Source organism: Apostichopus japonicus, chromosome 9, assembly GCF_037975245.1.
Source record: "Apostichopus japonicus isolate 1M-3 chromosome 9, ASM3797524v1, whole genome shotgun sequence".
NCBI classification, from domain to species: Eukaryota; Metazoa; Echinodermata; class Holothuroidea; order Aspidochirotida; family Stichopodidae; genus Apostichopus; species Apostichopus japonicus.
This window is the reverse complement of record NC_092569.1, coordinates 629,660-644,729: the sequence shown is the minus strand read 5'-3', so window position 1 is coordinate 644,729 and position 15,070 is coordinate 629,660. Positions and strand designations below refer to the sequence as shown.

The 15,070-nt window shown below is 38.0% G+C and overlaps 1 protein-coding gene across 4 annotated transcripts in view; it reads right to left on the bottom strand.

The window, feature by feature from the left end:
• LOC139973347 (tyrosine-protein kinase STK-like) overlaps window positions 1-11,738 on the bottom strand; it is a 33,773-nt gene extending 22,035 nt beyond the window's left edge. For 2 of the 4 annotated variants that reach the window (XM_071979967.1, XM_071979966.1), the window contains exon 1: window positions 1,258-1,554. The gene's annotated coding sequence lies outside the window, so the exon portion shown is untranslated. Of the gene's footprint in view, window positions 1-1,257; window positions 1,555-11,072; window positions 11,216-11,277 lie in introns of those variants that run through there. The other 2 variants (XM_071979969.1, XM_071979968.1) reach the window with 2 other exon arrangements.
• Between the last annotated feature and the right edge of the window lie 3,332 nt (window positions 11,739-15,070).

Genomic DNA, 15,070 nt, shown 5'->3' with positions numbered 1-15,070 from the left:
GTGTAGACATATTTATACTATAATGAAGTGTAGTGTAGACATATTTATACTATAATGAAGTGTAGTGTAGACATATTTATACTATAATGAAGTGTAGTGTAGACATATTTATACTATAATGAAGTGTAGTGTAGACATACTTATACTATAATGAAGTGTAGTGTAGACATATTTATACTATAATGAAGTGTAGTGTAGACATATTAATACTATAATGTAGTGTAGTGTAGACATATTAATACTATAATGTAGTGGTGTGTAGACATATACTATAATGAAGTGTAGTGTAGACATATTTATACTATAATGAAGTGTAGTGTAGACATATTTATACTATAATGAAGTGTAGTGTAGACATACTTATACTATAATGAAGTGTAGTGTAGACATTTATACTATAATGAAGTGTAGTGTAGACATATTAATACTATAATGTAGTGTAGTGTAGACATATTAATACTATAATGTAGTGGTGTGTAGACATATACTATAATGAAGTGTAGTGTAGACATATTTATACTATAATGAAGTGTAGTGTAGACATATTTATACTATAATGAAGTGTAGTGTAGACATATTCATACTATAATGTAGTGTAGTGTAGACATATTAATACTATAATGTAGTGTAGTGTAGACATATTAATACTATAATGTAGTGTAGTGTAGACATATTTATACTATAATGAAGTGTAGTGTAGACATATTTATACTATAATGAAGTGTAGTGTAGACATATTTATACTATAATGTAGTGTAGTGTAGACATATTTATACTATAATGTAGTGTAGACATATTTATACTTATAATGTAGTGTAGTGGAGACATATTTATACTACAATGTAGTGAAGACATATTTATACTATAATGTAGTGTAGTGTAGACATATTTATACTATAATGTAGTGTAGTGTAGACATATTAATACTATATTATAAAGAAGTGTAGTGTAGACATATTTATACTATATATTGAGTATAGGTTTAATATTGCAGTATGATACAGTGTGGAATAGTAGAGTATACTGTTCATATTTATACTATAATGTAGTGTAGTGTACAGGTGGAGATATAAGTATCCCCAGTTACATATATATATTTATTAACTTCATTTCCTTCTGATTACTACAAACTACTTTCTTCTTATTTTTCTTTTTAGTTTTGATATTATACTCATTGCTTTATAAATAATATCAAAGACAAAACAAGAATACAGGATACCACATATACTATCAATAAGTTAAAAGTTTCAAACTTACACTGTCACTGCACTGATGGAATTTCCTGATAATGTTCCCTTCAACTTATATCCTAGTGCCCAGAATGTGAATCCACTTTTTATCTCAAAGATATCTTTGCACTCCCAAGTTAATACAAATCCCACCTGGAAGTAACATCCATTGCGGAACATTCCTTTGTAACGACTGTGAAAATTTAACACACTTTTAAGAGACAATGAATATATATGTGTGTATATATATATATATATACCGGTTATAAATCTACTTTGCCATATGTTTGCTTGTCTGTTGGCTTCGTAAAGAACGAATGGAAACGCTGAAAGTCTACGGCCAACGAACCGGAACGAAGTGTGGCCAACAGCACAGTTCCATTTAAACTTAAACAGAATTCTCTAAATTCCTTCCTTTGAGGTATTAATCATACACTCTTCCATTGTGATCAGGGTCATGCTAGGGAGGGTGCAATATTTATATACTGTACTTAACCTTGGTCTGGCATCACTGACTATGAGGTTACCCGATGATGTCACAGGTGGCTGAATACTTTTTGAATGGTTTATATATTAGTGTGGCTTTATGCTATGTACGTATTGCTTACAAGTGCATGATTGACCTGTATGATATATGGGACAACCATTCTGACACACTGAACAGTGGGAGTCGAAGGTGCTATTACAAGTACTGGAAAAGTTTAAACTCCGGAAGTCCAACGTGTGAAGACTGACAAACCAAACTGACATGCAGTGAAAACATGAGAAGAGGTTAGATAGGAACGTAGTTAACTTACTGATGTGGGTAACAAACATGGATTTCTCTTACCAAACTAGGAAATGAAGATCTGGCAGTTGAGAAAACATGTACATGTAGGGAATGATTTATCCAGTATCGCATCGCAACATGGGCCCATAGTACTTATAAGTGACAGGGACCACAGTACTCTATATGAGACAGGGACCATTGTGCTTTATAAGAGACAGGGACCATGGTACCTTATAAGAGACATGGACTATAGAACTTTATAGGAGACAGGGACCATGGTAATTTATAAGAGACCGGGACCATTGTACTTTATCAGAGACAGGGACCATAGTACTTCATTAGAGACAGGGGCTATAGTACTTTATAAGAAACAGGGACCATGGTACTATATAAGAGACAGGGACCATTGTACTTTATAAGAGACAGGGACCATAGTACTTTATAAGAGACAGGGACCATAGTACTTTATAACAGACATGGACCGTAGTACTTTATAAGAGACAGGGACCATAGTACTTTATGAAACAGGGACCACAGTACTTTATAAGGGACAGGGCCATGGTACTTTAAGACAAGGACTATAGTACCTTATAAGAGACAGGGACCATAGTACTTTATAAGAGACATGGACCGTAGTACTTTATTAGAGACAGGGACCATAGTACTTTATGAGACAGGGACCACAGTACTTTATAAGAGGCAGGGACCATAGTACCTTATAAGAGACAGGGACCATAGTACTTTATAAGAGACATGGACCATGGTACTTCATAAGTGACATGGACCATGGTATTTCATAAGAGACAGGGCCATGGTACTTTATAAGAGACAGGGACCATAGTACTTTACAAGAGACAGGGACCATTGTACTTTATCAGAGACAGGGACCATAGTACTTTATAAGAGACAGGGACCATGGTACTTTATAAGAGACAGGGACCATAGTACTCTATAAGAGACAGGGACCATGGTACTTTATAAGAAACAGGGACCTTGGTACTTTATACGAGACAGGGTCCATAGTACTTTATAAGTGACAGGGACCATAGTGCTTTTTAAGAGACAGGGACCATAGTACTTTATAAAAGACAGGGACCATGGTACTTTATCAGAAGCAGGGACCATAGTGCTTTATAAGAGACAGGGGCCATGGTACTTTATAAGAGACAGGGACCATAGTACTTTATAAGAGACAGGGACCATTGTACTTATAAGAGACAGGGACCATGGTACTTATAAGAAACAGTGACCTTGGTACTTTATACGAGACAGACACCATAGTACTTTATAAGAGACAGGGACCTTAGTGCTTTATAAGAGACAGGGACCATTGTACTTATAAGAGACAGGGACCATGGTACTTATAAGAGACAGGGACCATAGTACTTTATAAGAGACAGGGACCATTGTACTTATAAGAGACAGGTACTATGGTACTTTATAAGAGACAGGGACCATAGTACTTTATAAGAGATGAGACCATAGTGCTTTATAAGAGACAGGGACCATAGTACTTTATCAGAGACAGGGACCATGGTACTTTATCAGAGACAGGGCCATGGTACTTTATAAGAGACAGGGACCATAGTACTTTACAAGAGACAGGGACCATTGTACTTTATCAGAGACAGGGACCATAGTACTTATAAGAGACAGGGACCATGGTACTTTATAAGAGACAGGGACCATAGTACTCTATAAGAGACAGGGACCTTGGTACTTTATACGAGACAGGGTCCATAGTACTTTATAAGTGACAGGGACCATAGTGCTTTTTAAGAGACAGGGACCATAGTACTTTATAAAAGACAGGGACCATGGTACTTTATCAGAAGCAGGGACCATAGTGCTTTATAAGAGACAGGGGCCATGGTACTTTATAAAAGACAGGGACCATAGTACTTTATAAGAGACAGGGACCATTGTACTTATAAGAGACAGGGACCATGGTACTTATAAGAAACAGGGACCTTGGTACTTTATACGAGACAGACACCATAGTACTTTATAAGAGACAGGGACCTTAGTGCTTTATAAGAGACAGGGACCATTGTACTTATAAGAGACAGGGACCATGGTACTTATAAGAGACAGGGACCATAGTACTTTATAAGAGACAGGGACCATTGTACTTATAAGAGACAGGTACTATGGTACTTTATAAGAGACAGGGACCATAGTACTTTATAAGAGACAGGGACCATTGTACTTATAAGAGACAGGTACTATGGTACTTTATAAGAGACAGGGACCATAGTACTTTATAAGAGACAGGGACCATAGTACTTTACAAGAGACAGGGACCATAGTACTTTATAAGAGATGAGACCATAGTACTTTATAAGAGACAGGGACCATAGTGCTTTATAAGAGACAGGGACCATAGTACTTTATAAGAGACAGGGACCATGGTACTTTATCAGAGACAGGGACCATAGTGCTTTATAAGAGACAGGGGTCATGGTACTTTATAAGAGACAGGGACCATAGTACTTTACAAGAGACAGGGACCATTGTACTTTATAAGAAACAGGGACCTTGGTACTTTATACAAGACAGGGACCATAGTACTTTATAAGAGACAGGGACCATAATACTTTATCAGATACAGGGACCATAGTGCTTTATAAGAGACAGAGACCATAGTACTTTATAAGAGACAGGGATCATAGTACTTTATAAGAGACATGGACCATAGTACCTTATAAGAGACAGGGACCATAGTACTTTATAAGAGACAGGGGCCATGGTACTTTATAAGAGACATGGACCATAGTACTTTATAAGACACATGGACCATAGTACCTTATAAGAGACAGGGACCACAGTACTTTATTAGAGACAGGGACCATAGTACTTTATAAGAGACATAGACCATAGTACTTTATAAGATACATGGACCATAGTACTATATAAGAGACAGGGATCATAGTACTCTATAAGAGACAGGGATCATGGTACTTTATCAGAGACAGGGACCATAGTACTTTATAAGAGACAGGGACCATAGTACTTTATAAGAGACATGGACCATAGTATTTTATAAGAGACATGGACCATAGTACTTTATAAGAGACATGGACCATAGTACTTTATAAGAGACATGGACCATAGTACCTTATAAGAGACAGGGGCCATGGTACTTTATAAGAGACATGGACCATAGTACTTTATAAGAGACATGGACCATAGTACTTTATAAGAGACATGGACCATAGTACTTTATAAGAGACAGGGACCATAGTATTTTATAAGAGACAGGGGCCATAGTACTTTATAAGAGACATGGACCATAGTACCTTATAAGAGACAGGGACCATAGTACTTTATAAAAGACAGGGGCCATGATACTTTATAAGAGACATGGACCATAGTACTCTATAAGAGACATGGACCAAAGTACGTTAAAAGAGACAGGGATCATAGTACTTTATAAGAGACAGGGACCATAGTACTTTATGAGAGACATAGACCATAGTACTTTATAAGAGACAAGGACCATAGTACCTTATAAGAGACAGGGACCATAGCACTTTATAAGAGACAAGGGCCATAGTACTTTATAAGAGACATGGACCACAGTACTTTATAAGAGACATGGACCATAGTACCTTATAAGAGACAGGGACCATAGTACTTTATAAGAGACAGGGGCCATGGTACTTTATAAGAGACATGGACCATAGTACTTTATAAGACACATGGACCATAGTACCTTATAAGAGACAGGGACCACAGTACTTTATTAGAGACTGGGACCATAGTACTTTATAAGAGACATAGACCATAGTACTTTATAAGATACATGGACCATAGTACTATATAAGAGACAGGGATCATAGTACTCTATAAGAGACAGGGACCATGGTACTTTATCAGAGACAGGGACCATAGTACTTTATAAGAGACAGGGACCATAGTACTTTATAAGAGACATGGACCATAGTATTTTATAAGAGACATGGACCATAGTACCTTATAAGATACATGGACCATAGTACTTTATAAGAGACATGGACCATAGTACCTTATAAGAGACAGGGGCCATGGTACTTTATAAGAGACATGGACCATAGTACTTTATAAGAGACATGGACCATAGTACTTTATAAGAGACATGGACCATAGTACTTTATAAGAGACAGGGACCATAGTACTTTATAAGAGACAGGAACCATAGTACTTTATACGAGACATGGACCATAGTACTTTATAAGAGACAGGGACCTTGGTACTTTATAGGAGACATGGACCACAGTACTTTATAAGAAACAGGGACCATAGTACTATATAAGAGACAGGGACCATAGTACTTTATAAACACAGCTACCATTGTACTTTACAAGACAGCTATACCATAGTACTTAACAAGAGGCAGGACCATAGTGCTTTATAAGAGGCAGGACCATAGTGCTTTATAAGAGACATGGACCACAGTACTTTATAAGAGACAGGGACCATAGTCCTTTATAAGAGACAGGGACCTTGGTACTTTATCAGAGACAGGGACCATAGTACTTTATAAGAGACATGGACCATAGTACTTTATAAGAGACAGGGACCTTGGTACTTTATCAGAGACAGGGACCATAGTACTTAACAAGAGGCAGGGACCATAGTGCTTTATAAGAGACAGGGACCACAGTGCTTTATAAGAGCTTACATGTATCAGAACAACGGTAGTAGGAGTTAATACTATTGAACAAAGCCTTTTAGGGCCATGGGAATAATATTCAATTTTTATTGCAAATTATTAATTTATCATTACAAATTATGTATTTATTTTAGCATTTTGTCATTACAAATTATCATTTTGTCATTACAAATTATTACTTAGTCAGTAAAAATTATTAATTTATTATTACAAACTGTTAGTTTCTAATTAATAATTTTACATTATTAATTTATTTATTTCTAATAACAAATTATTCATTTGGAAAAAGGGTTGATAACATGCTCAGGAAAAGGGGAATTTGGGTAGGGACAGAGGAAGGGTAGGGGTGGGGACAGAGGAAGGGGAAAAAAGAAGATGAGAGGGGTAGGTCTACTGTCTGAGATGTCTATTAGGACAACAGAAGCTGTATTTGAACATCACCATATTTGTTACTTTTGGCTCTGTTCAAAGGAAGTATCAGAACTGGTGTCATGTTCCTTGTGGGTTTATAACTATTATTTACCAGTAATTATGTTTTGTTCATTAAAAAAGAATTTTGGACCAACGAAACAACATATATCTTCTTCTTTCTCTCAACTAGTGTACATTACATGCATTCATCATGTCATGTGAGAGCTTTGATAAAATGGAACCACTTCTATGTATGTATGAACTGTATTGGGAAGTTTTCTGTTTACTCAGTGTTTCAGCTCGCCACAAGATCATTTATATAATTATATCCCTATATTTTAGTGCAGTAAATTGTGTACAATTCCATACATGCTAGACATTAGCAAGTTTATAAATCTTAGGGTATATGAGGATGATTTGAAACTTCTACTGTTTCATTAACTTGATTTCATAATTACCATTCACATGTAGAGCATGGTGTAAAATGTTCTATAAAGTTTGTCTGCCCATCCATCCATCTATATATCTATCTATCTAGATGTAACATCACAAACTAACACAGACACATCAGAAAGAGAGTGACTAATTACCAGTTTGTGTTGGATACATATTTTTTCACATGTGGAATATTTGGAATAAGCGGAAATATCCCTAGCCCTGTTCCTTGTCCTTAAATGAATAAATCAAGTAGAACTTCTTACAGAAAATCTTCTTGATGCATGAAAGAACAAAACTACTAAATCCAACGATTTGAAACAGTTAAAGGCATGTGCACACAATGATCATGAGATGAACAGTGGTAATTACATTGATGACAAAAGACAATCCATGGGGTGGTTTATAAGTCATTACCAAGAATTGTAAAACTAATAAGGATTCTTGAAGGTTCATCAAGAGGGCTTATACTTAAAAGGGTTGACAAATGAAATGCCAATGTTACATATATATATATATATATATATATATATAGTATTTTACTTGTTACTTTTACAAAATTACCCCCAAATTCAGGGCACTAAAAATTGTGTGCAGTTTTCAAAATCACATGACCAAAAGGAGACAGAACCATCTTGAATCATATTTTGCTTCATTGACAGAACTTTGTTATGAACAACTCCCCCATTGCATGGTTGAAGAGAAATCTTGTCTCCCAAGGGTATCATTTACAGCACTGGACACTAAGCTTACCATCAGAATCAGAAGTTTGGTCTAGACACACAATATACCTTTCCCGCCGATGGAAGTTCTGGCCAACCACAGAAATCTTTTCAAATATTGCGCGCAGTAGTAATTTTTTTATAGCAGCGATGGTATGGATTAGTACTAACTGTACCAGTACAGTAACCTTAGGCTGTACAACTAATCAACTATATGACTTCAAAATCCATGAGCATAAATTTGACAGCAGAGCAATAACTGCATTGACTTAATTCACCACAGAGAGCTACAACTTATGGAACATATGGAGAAATCACATGTCACCATAGCAAACTACACACTATTAGTACTGAAGGTCAGTGTTGCATTAATGCACAAGTGGGGAATTCCTGCAATTTATCTAGAGGGTCCCACAAAAATTTCTTCTATTATGGGGAATTTCACGCAACAATTCCTGGTACATCCCACAAGTTGGACCCGTACTAACCGACAATTGGTTAATAAGCATTAACCATACTGACTGAGCCATATAGCTAGTCAATTATTCTACTACAGTAAACCTACTGTACATATTAGTCATATTTTACTTTAGGCAAAGACTCCAGTAGCCTACACCAATGTGCAGCCCTACAGGTACAGCAGGCTACAGTGCATGGTATTTGTTAGGATAGCGAGGCAATCTAAAGAACTACAGAAGGAAGGATAGAATGCTGGCACAGTGTATGGCTGTGTACTGAATGCCTACAGGACAGAAAAATGTGGGTCACACACTGTTTGTACAGCAATACAGAGCAGCATTTGTTCGCAGTAGTATATACAGTCAGTGTTATAGCTAGAGACTTTTTAGTGGTGGGTGCGACTTCACCGACTTGGACAAGCGACAAGCCATTCTACATGATCAGGAACATGTGAACAACAACACTTGTAGTATAATCAGACTGACTGTACTACAAGTTTTGTTGTTCACTATGGTCACTTGGTCAGTGTATTGAGCATTAGCGAAGCCAAGCAAATCTAACCGCCACTAATGTGCACGTGTACAAGAAGTGAGATTGTGATTTGGTTTCAGTTTTTTAGATTTTTAAATCTTAAAAATCCAGGAAACTTGTCCTTGCAAAACATGATTCTTGTACAATTGCAAATAAAACATGATTAAGGATGGAAATATGAATGTACTACTTTTATTCACAAATAGTTACGTTTAAAGCAGTTTTTTTATGTGAAATTAGTGCCGGTCGGAAGCAGTATTTTTCATCAGGAGTGGTGGGCGAAAATCCTCTGTGCTGGTCGGGCCCGCCCAGTGCCGACCACCGTAGCTATAAACCTGTATACAATATTCAGTGTACTTTATGAGTAAGTAAGCTTCGATATTACATAATTGCAATCCTGTATAGTCCCGTGTCCTCTCTGCTATTATATTAACTCATGGCCCTTTGATGGGTTGGCTGTTACAGCTTCACCAATGCAATATCCTTAGTTACAGTATTCGTAAACCTGGGCTATCCACTTCCAGTTGAAGTTTCTCAGCTTCAACCCTTGCAATTTGTGGATCCTACATGCCCGCAAATGCATGACCAGGATCCAGTGGTCATGCCATGACCAGAACAATTGAAGAAGCTACCTACTCGTAATCTCTATATACTCTGGAAAAATAATAACTTCACAGATAAATCGCATGCACAGTTGTACAGTATGCCTGCTTTATTAGAGCTTTCTCAGGAAGAAAACTCTATCATGTGGTCGCCAACTTGTCCGACAGTATCCATTCCATTGTTGAGTGGTAAAGATACAACAGTTGCATATAAAGTGGAACGTAGTCAAAGAAAAAAAGCATTGAGGCAAGTGAAATTATAAGAATGGGAAGGTATCCATATTCTGGAGGTATATGATCTACGTTATAATATGTATGTATGTATGATGTATTTTAGATCCTCAGGAACTTGCGAGCATAATAAAATACATTTCAATTTGCATGTGTCAAAATATTTTTATTTCAGTGTCAAATTCAGCAGTTTTTTTTTTAGACGCATAAGCGACCACAAATGTGGGATTTCAACTTACACGTTAGGTGGCTTCCAATTCAACATTTAACTTAAATTTGGAATCTTTCCAATTTACAAAGTCATTTCAGATGGGTAAACCGTAGATTGCTCTTGGATGAAAAACCCACCTTACTATGACCCGGCCGGGGATTGAACCCAAAACTCCCGATTGTTAAGCCTCATTGCTTCAAATACCACCACCTTTAGTATAAAATTTTTATTACTGTCATAGTGGTTTAAATTCCAAAAATAATGAGGGCAGTTGTAATGTTAAAGTTTTTTAAGTTTTATGTTTAATTAAGTACTGTAATGTGACAAAATTAGACTCCAAATTTGCAAATTATTATTATTAAGTCACAGATGAAACTACATGATACCCCTAGGCCTACCATCTTTCTGGTAATTTATGCAGTGAAATGTGACTCACGAAATAACAACTTTGGGCAAATGCTCAAGTTCCGAATAGTGTTTCATTACCCGCCGAAAGGCCTTCTGTCTAAGTTAGGGTACTTACACAGAGCCCACCACTTCTTCTAACCCCTGTGACCCCACTGAATTTTGTGTGTTTCAGTTGTTCAGTTCACTTGGCATGACATCGTTCTCCCCTCTCTAGTTCTTTGGGGTAGTCAAACTTAGGGCCTGGGAGGCTGGGCCTAGCCATACAGGTATCTATATACTATCTTGTATTTTGTAAACCTAGGCTAGTACTAGTAGGACCTAAATTTGTACAGTACTAAGACTAGTATATCACATGCCCACCCTGTACTATAAGTTAAACTTTTAGCTTATTTTACTTAGGTGTACTATACCAGTGCAATACATCAGCTAGTCTTCCTTGGCCAAGTGTGTGCCACAGAATTTGAGGTAAGCATCGATTCTTGGCTTGGTCTGGTTCTAGAATCTTTGGTATTGACTTATACTATACTGCCATTACTGGTGATGTGTGAATCAGTTTCGCAAAACACCACTAAGTTGAGACTTGCTTAGGTCGTTTAACTGTTTTTGTGTACTTACTGGGTACAGTAGGTCTAAACCGGCTTCGAGTTCTACGTTTTTGCTCCAGGGATCCTCAACAATATGATATGCCATATTAATTAAGCTCGGCGGATTTTTCTCATTTCATTAAACAGCATCACGTAGCAGCTCCGTATGTTACACATTGTTTACATAAAGTTTATCAGAGAATTGTTTTGCAGACGGTAATAATACATATGATATGAACTGATGGGTGGCATGTCAGTAAATTGTTAGTTATGCTCCCTTCCTACTCGTTTCGCGTATCTGATCCACTTTGATAGGCTCCGCGGCGAGTATAATAAAAGAGCTTTTGTTCGTCAGCAACGTCATCATGTAACGGCACATTGGAACTGTAAATACACCATTTAAATAAACCAGGAGCTTTTAATGTAGAGAAGTGATAATCATATTGTACCATTGATATGACTGATCATAGCATATCTTTGGGCGACTGAGAAAAACTAAAGTACGGCCAGTAAGTAAAAAGGTAGGGCATGTTTGCATAACAATTAACAAGTACAGTACTTACAGGCCTAGGCCCATAGGCGTACATACTAACAGTAACATGTTGACACAGGTCTGTAGGCACGGCCTAGCATATGCCCACCAATCCAGAGATATAGTTACATTACAATAATCCTCAAATTTTTAAAACGGTACGAATAGACCAGGCCGATATTAGCAGTATTTGAATTTACCACATTATATTGGAGTTTGTGTAAATCTAGGACCTGTGTTTGACAACAATTTCTTATTGTTATTTTATTTCATTTTTAGTTTGGTATATTTTTTTGTATGCAGATATTTTGCAAATAATTTCATCAGAAAATGGCTTTCAAACTTTTTTCATTAAATCTTTCCACAGAGTTAGTGCAACAACTCTGTCTGTGTGTGTTACAAGTTACGGGAGAAGTGCAATCAACTCATCTACAGCATAGTGATGCCAGCGACTACACCACCCCCCTTTTTCTCATGGATTGTTCCAAATTTACTTGCTTCTCATGGACTTCCAAGCACGTCTGCGGAGGTAAAATACCTTGAGGAGCTTGGCATCAAACATGTTGTTGTATTGACAAAGGAGTGTAAGCCTCCCATTGAAGAGGGTCCAAATATCAACTGGTCTTTCGTTGAAATTATAGATTTTACTCCACCGACTGTTGAGCAGGTGCAAGAATTTTTAAAGGTGGTGGAAATAGGGAAGCAGCAAAATGAGGTAACTATAGGTAGATTTTCCAACTTTTGCTAAATTTTTAATTTGTCCTTGAGTGTTTTCTCCAAGCTCAATCATAAATGGGAGCCTTTGAAAGGGTTATTTTGTGCAGAAAATATCTCAAATATTTGCTATCTATGTTACAAACTGTATTGTTGTTTGAAAACCATATTCTGATACAGTTATCATCGAAAAAAGATGTGATTATGGAGGTTTTGTGAAAATTTTGTGAATATGTTGGGCAATGCTAGAATTATATCGTTGTGTCATTTTGATCTGAAAAAGTCTTCCCTCTTTCAGATACTGTATCAAGTTAAAAAATCAAATGTCCAAAGTGGAAGTTAAAGATTTTAGCCTCCTTCAATAAAGAGACAAGATGATGAAGTTTTGGATTTGGAATAAAAAGATATTTAAAAAAGCATTCTGCATGTATCACATTTTGAAATGTTTGTGTCATGATGATAAGACAGACAGCTCATTGTGTTGTGTTACCTGAAATAAAGCTGTTCAAAAGGTTCTAATAACCATTTTAGGAATTTTAGATATTGTGATGGGTGTGTTATGGGTATGATTAGCGGTGCCCTACCCAAAATTTTGTTGTTTGTTTTGGCGTTCAATAGCGCGTATGGTGGGCGGAGCCTCAGCGATTGATTAACATGTGCCTTAACTCGTTACAACTAAACTAAAACTGGTTTTTCCTCTCTCCGTCTCACAGAGATCCTGGTCTTAACAAATTGGCGACCCTGCCAGGACTGAAGTAACCACTAGATTAGACCACGATGGAGACGGACCAAAGCACCTCAGCCGATGATGCCGCTGAAACGGATATGAGGGAAACAGTAAAGATGTATGAGCGGAAGCTCAAGGACTTGGAAGCAGAGTTTGAAAGATGTCTAGGGGAACTAAAAGTGACCACGTCAACCTCTGAGAAGGAAAGTCACCCTCCCACAGATCATGCTCTGCCATACAAGAAAGAGTTCAAGATACAAGGACAGATCGGGGACCCTGGGCAACGTGACAAGCTGGCATTCATGTCTCTGGTCCACCAGATTGACAGTGGACTTAAAAGAGGGTATCCTGAGAAAGAAATTGTAGAGGCTGTAGTTAGAGCTGTTACACCTGGTTTACAGCTAAGGGACTATTTGGAGGGACGGGACGACTTAGACCTTCCCATTACTAGACGTCTGCTGAGGGCTCACTTTCAGGAGCGGGGAGCAACTGAACTGTATCAGGAGCTATGTGGTATATCACAGGGTAGAATTGAGACGGCCCAGAATTTTGTCCTCCGTGCCCTGGCGTTGAAGCAGAGAGTACTCTTCGCATCAAAAGAAGCAAATGCCAAATTCAAATATGATCAAACCCTTGTAGAGTCAATGTTTGAACATGCAGTGTCAACTGGGTTGTCGAATGCCGAAGTTAGACAGGAGGTAAAGAATGCCTTCTCCAGTAACAAATGCAGCGAGGAAGACCTCCTGGAGAGGGTAAACCAAGCATCCCATTCCGAGGCAGAAAGGGCGAGAAAGATGCAACTGAAGAAGCCTGTCACAGCTTCAGTTGAAATGACAGGTAATGACCGACACAAACCCGAAGTAAAGAAAGAGAAGAGCCCAAACTTGTACGAAGAGGTACAACTATTGAAGACACAAGTGGCTGAAATACACAAGGCCATAACAGCAGGGGGAAGGGCGAAAACGTTTGAGAGGAGGCCCCGGGGATGCTCCGATTGTCAACAGGATGGTATAGGAGACAGTTGCCGCCACTGTTATAAATGTGGTAAATTTGGTCACTTATCCAGGGGATGTTTGGCAGGTAAGCAACAGGGAAACGCCAACAGGTCTCCTCTGGGGGACGAGAAGGGACCTCAGGCGATGTCCATGCAGTAAATGTAAATGGGCTGGAATGTCCCGACTTGCTTAGACAGGTTGCTATGAATAACGATTGGTCTCGAAAGAAGAGAGAGAGGATTGTTGACCTAGTGGGTGAAAGGTGCGTTGTTAATGGAACCCTCAACGGGATTGATAGTGAACTGCTGTGGGATACAGGTTCAGCAGTATCTTTAGTCTCGGACAGTTGGGTCAAATGTCACCTTTCTCATGCCGAAATAAAACCAGTTGAAGAGCTCCTAGAAGGACAACATCTTGATTTAAAGGCTGCAAATGAGATAGAGATGCCATACCTTGGGTGGATCCTAGTGGACCTTCGCATTGGAACCAAGAGTCTTGGGGTTCCAATGTTGGTGTATCCTGGGAGTATGAAGTCACCATTGATTGGGTACAATGTCATCGAACATCTCATGGGAAACTGCCAGAAAGGCTCTAAGATAAGTACCCTTGTGCAAGCAATTCCAGGGAAAAAGAAACAGGATGTTGAAGCCTTGGTAAGGTTAATTGAGGCTGGCATGGATGAAGACACAGTAGATGTACAAACCTCAAACCTGTATACACTGATACCGCCTAGGGAATGGAGAGATGTGGAATGCATAACAAAATGTCAACTGAATCATCAGAGAGTTATGGGAGGAACCGAGGGTGTATTTGTACCAACACCTGCGACTTCTGTACCAGAGGGGCTGCTCATACC